The sequence below is a fragment of the Dermacentor andersoni genome, chromosome 3, assembly GCF_023375885.2.
Source record: "Dermacentor andersoni chromosome 3, qqDerAnde1_hic_scaffold, whole genome shotgun sequence".
Classification (NCBI taxonomy): domain Eukaryota; kingdom Metazoa; phylum Arthropoda; class Arachnida; order Ixodida; family Ixodidae; genus Dermacentor; species Dermacentor andersoni.
The window spans coordinates 11738227-11744226 of record NC_092816.1 but is presented as its reverse complement, the minus strand read 5'-3'; positions in this window follow the sequence as shown (position 1 = coordinate 11744226).

Genomic DNA, 6000 nt, shown 5'->3' with positions numbered 1-6000 from the left:
CCCATGCCGTCGTCCAACTTATCCACGCAGAGGACGTTGATGAAGGGAAGGACTGCTTCTCATCGAGAACGAGGAATATGGGTTTATTTACAGTATCCACATCAGCCTAGCATGACTGCTTAGAAAAGTACATCAGCCTAACATGACTGCTTGAGAAAGTACATCAGTCTAACATGACTGCTTGAGAGAGAGTCTGAGCAGCCGCACAACAGCGGTTTATAAACACTCGGTCCTCCCCTTGATTCCAAGGGGACGGAAACATTCGTCCAGTCATTGCAAACACGCCGCGCCGCCTCTCCTCGGGACGGCTTACACGCACGCACGCACGCACGCACGCACGCACGCACGCACGCACGCACGCACGCACGCACGCACGCACGCACGCACGCACGCACGCACGCACGCACGCACGCACACACACACACACACACACACACACACACACACACACACGCACACACACACACAGGTTCACGGTCCGAAATCGACATCACACGAATTTCGTAGAACTGGAGCGGACCCTCGCAGCGTGCCCGGGTAGCCATTGTCCTGCGTCTTGGTCGGCGCGTGCGAAGTGGGCCCCGACGACGTTCCCGCGGCAACTCCCCCGCTCGCGGCAGATCAGGGCCGCGTTGGTGGGTTCGGTAACAATAGTTGGCCCGCCGAACGCATTCAGTCACAATGGCGATTTAGTGACGTCGTGGCTAGAGGTTTGCGGCGGCACTCTAGGAAACGTTGACGCCCGTTGTCGCAACTGGCTGCCAACACTTGCACCTCAGCTGGGCCGTTCTTAACAAGGCGCGTAAGAGGATGGGCCACGTCGGCAAACCTAGGAATGAATCGGCGAAAGTAGGAGCACAAGCCTAAAAAGCTTCGTAGCTGCTTGACACCGTGAGGTTCCTTAAATGCCTCGACAGCCGCATTCTTTTGTGGATCTGGTCGTATACCGTCTTTATCGACCTAATGTCCCAGTACAAGAGCTTGTCGTTCAACAATATGACACTTCTTCGAATTCAGGGCAAAGCCGGCTTTCTCCAAGTGGTTCAGCACCAACTCCAGACGCTTGTTATGCTCACTAAATGTTCGCTCGAAAATGACAACGTCATCCAGGTAGCACGTGCAAACTTCCCATTTCAAGCCGCGCAGTGTAGTGTCCATGAACCTTTCGAACGTTGCGGGCACGTTGCACAGCCAGAAAGGCATGACGTTAAATTCAAATAATCCGTCAGGCGTTACAAATGCTGTTTTTTTCCTTATCGTCACTGTGCATAGGAATTTGCTAGTAACCTGACCGCAGATCAAAAGAAGAGAAGTAGGAGGCCGCAAAAAGGCAATCGGTCGCGCCGTCAATTCAGGGAAGCGGGCACACGTCTTTTTTAGTAATGGCGTTTAGGCGTCGGTAATCAACGCAGAATCGCCATGTACCGTCTTTCTTTTTCACCAATATCACTGGTGCTGCCCAAGGGCTAGATGATTCTTGGATTACTCCTTTGCTTAGCATTTCTTTGACTTGATCGCTGATTATCTTGCGCTCTGTGGGCGACACACGATAGGGATTTTGTCGGATCGGTTGGGCAGACCCTGTGTTGATGCGGTGACGAGTTCTAGATGCAGGGATCGATGGTGGGCTGTCGTTCTGCGCGAAGTCGAATACTGATGAGTGTTTTGCAAGGAGGGCCACCAACGCCTCGCACTCATGGTCACTGAGTGATTTAGCGACCATGCAAAGGACCTTTGAGTCCAAAAATCGCATGTTACCGGCTTCCCCTGTGTCCGTAAGTTCTGTAAGCACTGCCATGGGTATCGGCGAGTCTTCTTGAGATGTGGCAAGCTTTAGGACTTGAGGCAACACCGTCGCTTCAGTAGAACAATTTATCGCCCACAGCCCTGTGCATCCATTCAGCACCGATACAATGCAATGTGGAACCAACAGATTTTTCGTTCGGCAGTTCACATGTACAGGATCCACTGCAGCATCAAACGGCTTGCAAGTTGAGCGAACAACAGAAACCCGGATCACAGCTAAAGCGGGCACAACTGTGTCCTCGGAAACACAAAACACACTTTCTTGGCTGAGCGAGTCATCTAAGATCACTGATGTAACACTCCCGCCCACACTGAGTTCGCACGTTCGGCAGTCAACATTGGTACCACACAATTGCAAGAAGTCGATCCCTAAAATGACGTTGTGAGTAGAACGGGGAAGAACAGCAAACACAGTGTTAAAAACTCGGCCGATCAAGGAGACATCCACATTGCAAACGCCAACCGGGTATAACGAGTCACCGCTCACTCCACGAAAACTAGTGCTCTGGTCCCAACGAAACATAACCTTGCATCCCAGAAGGCTTTTAAACTGCAGTCTCACAACGGAAACAGTTGCGCCCGTGTCGACTGAAGCCATGGTGGAGACACGGTCAATAAGCACATGAACCCTATTCTTCAGCATAAAAATAGTTGGAGGCATATCAGTCGCCAGCAAAGGTTTTCCAGCCTACATCGGCTGCGCTGGCTAGTTTTCCGGCGGGGGTGACGCGAAGCGGCGCCATGGAGATGACGACGCAATGCGACACCAGGGAGACGGTGATCGCTACGCTGTAAGAGTTGGGGTCGGGCATGAAATAAGTGGTAGCTGGTCCATGGCGTCGTCCGACTCATCCACGCTGAGGACGTTGTTGAAGGGAGGGACTTGTTATCGAGGACGAGGAATATGGGATTTATTTACAATATCTACGTGAAGGGTAGAGAACGTTACATTTCATCAGTCTAGCATGTCTGAAAGAGAAAGCATACCGAACAGCCGGAAACGGCTGCTTAAAAGCCCTCTGTCCTCCCTAGATCCCTCGGTGAGGGAAAACTGCCGTTCAACCTTCGTCCAATGGGAGCGTCCAAAGTCATCGTAGTCGACCCGCCTTAGAAGGGGAGGGTTCACACACTCACTTCCGCACTTTGGTTTCGCGGAACACACCGAGGTGAGAGGGTTCTCGTAGACAGGGGTTGAAACGCTTGACCCAAGCAGGCGCCTCTTGATTTCAGAGCTGACCCCGCAGCTAGCCGCCGCGTCTGTCCATTGACTGTGACGAATTCTGGGGCCTGTGAGAAAGCACCACAAAACACCCTGCTCCAGGAGTTCTCTTGCGTCAAGTAGATGGTGAAGGCGATAGCGAATCAACTAACAATACTCGGTCCGCCGGACGTGGCTAGACTCGCTGGCTCCGCTGGCTGTCCGCAGGAGGCGCATTGTCTGCTTTACAAAGCGAGTCGTCGCAGCGGACGGTAGAATGTTCGAATGTTGCTTCTCTGAAGATCGCTAACACAGGTCCATCGAAACAACTGCAGCGGGCCGTGAAAGGCTTGCAGTTCAGTACCCCTGCAGGCCGATCATAACAGCTCCTCCATGGCCCGGAAAATCTCGACTGGCCAGTGCTGATAACCGCTGGGCAGGAAGAGAATGGCTGGTGGCAAGGGGAGGAGGATGCCTTGGCTTGCAGCGACCAGCTGTGAAATGATGATGACGCCGCCCTAAAACATCCAACAAGGACAGGCAACTGCAAAGCGAACCCCACAACACGGCTCTGCGCCGAGATGACGTATCTTGGATCTCACTTTAGACCCGCTAGGCTTCAAAGAAAACAAGTGCAGAAACAACAAATGCTGCATTTCGCTACGCCATATTTTGAAGGAATTTCGTGCTGACAAATTCAGCAATCATGGATGGAATGGATGGAGTCCTGCTAAATGAGAGGGGATCTTCTTGGCTTAACAAAATTAACAATAACAACCCCAAAATTTATGCGGCATCCATAAACGCAGAATTCAAATTAGCCTGCTCAAACCATCCGCATTGCTATGCAACTTTCCCTTCTTATATCTAACGGAGAAGTTGTACTCTTGAAGAGTGAGGCTCCATCGGGGCAAGCGGCCATTTTTGTGCGACATTTGATCGATCTACGTCAGAGGACAGTGGTCGGTCTCGAAGATGAACCTCGCTCCGTACAAGTAACACAACTTCTGGGATGACCAAACTAATTAAGCACATTCCTTCTCTGAAGCGCTGTAGGCTTCCTCTCTTACAGTTAGTTCACGGCTGGCATAGAGGATAGGATGTTCCTCATTATGAATGAATGCTTTATTTAGATAATACATTGTCTGGGATGTAGGGGCTAAAGGAAGATGCAACTGCCTGACAAAGGCCCCCCTACCCGTACATTGTTCAGGGGGCGAAACATCATGAAAATCCAATGCAACAATGTAGAAACAAGAGAAAGAACAAAATGTATGCGGCAAGCAATCAAGTATACAAAGAAGTAAGATTGTTACACGTTATACATAATATATCATCAGTAATGCGCGAGAACAAGGAAATATTTAAACAAGCAAATACTGATCAGTGTTACAAAACATTATGTAGCAAATAGGAGAAGAAATGTAAGGGAAAAGACGACTGAAATAAAAAGAAAAGTTATCGAGACCGCGAGGACTGTTCAGTACCATTAGGAACCTAGCAAAAGATAATTCCTAACCTTTTTCTTTATACTGTAAGCAGATCTGCATTCGTGAATGATAGTAGCGACGTCTGGATTATTATTTAGGAAAGGAGGTACTAGGTAGGGGGGGGGCGAGTGTCTGAGTACCATATCTGGTTCTAAACATAGGTGATCTAAGTGTGTTATACCTAAGGTGATATTGTGAGTTGTCGGATGACAAAAATGTGGGCAGGGCAGGCACGTACCCAAGGGGGGGGGGGCCCCGGGGGGGCCCAGGCTCCCCCCCCGAAATTAAGTGGCATACCCCCCCCCCCCCCCCTATCTGCCCACGCCACCACTCGTCACACACATTCCTAAAGCGCCGACAAATCAATCTACTCGGCAGTCAACATTTTGCTGCCTTTTACAACTAAAGCAGTGTATGACTAACTTCCGTAGTTTTTTTCGACGTAGGTTAACAGAAAAAATCTCCATGTTAGCCATCCTGGTCACAGTGCAAGAAGGCTCCAAAATCAATGGCACATACCCCTGTGGAATCGGGAACCTATAACGCGCCCTTCAGAATCTTTGGGATGGGCCCACGTATGGCGAGCGCTTAACGCCTGCTTCACCTCCGCCGTGGGTGGGCCCAGTATTGCAATATATTCAGGATCGGCCTACGTGTGGGGAGTTCTTAATGCCTGCTTCACCTCCGCCGCCCGGTATTGCACTATCTTCGCTATCGGCCTATGTATGGGGAGTGCTTAACGTGTGTTTCACTTTTGCCGCACGTCGGCCCGGTGTTGCAGTACTTACGGGATTGGCCCACGTATGCGGGGTGCTTAACGCCTGCTTCACCTCTGCCTTGGCTGGGCCCGGTGTTGCACTACTTTCGGGATTGGCCCACGTATGCGGGGTGCTTAACGCTTGCTTCACCTCTGCCGAGGGTCGGCCCGTTGTTTCACTACTTTCGGGATTGGGCCACGTATGCGGGGTGCTTATCACCTGCTTCACCTCCGCCGAGGGTCGGCCCGGTGTTGCACTACTTTCGGGATTGGCCCAAGTATGCGGAGTGCTTAACGTCTGCTTTACCTCCGCGGCTGGTCGGCCCGATATTGCACTATATTCAGTCCGACCCGCAGCGGAGGTGAAACACTTTGCTTTTCGTTTGAGAGCTTTGACTGTCGTCAGCTTTCGCTGCCATTCCATCTCCACAGAGTGGAAAGGTTGTCCAGTTTTTCACTCCTTTTGGATGGCGGTAGTTATCGGCATCTCCTGAGGTGTAGGGGCCAGTTTTCTCAGTGATTCAGTGTCCACACGATAAACTGAAGACGAATTCAGTTGTCACCATCTATTGCAGCAGGCAAGGCGTAGTTTATTGCTTTAATCATAATATTTTACTTTATGATGCCCAACACAATTTTTATGTCACCATCTATTCGACGATCACGCGCATCGCTGTTGCTATGTTAGTTCAACCTTCTTTGTTTAGACTGCTCCAGGGTCCAGGAAAGGGACTCTGTTCATAGCCACC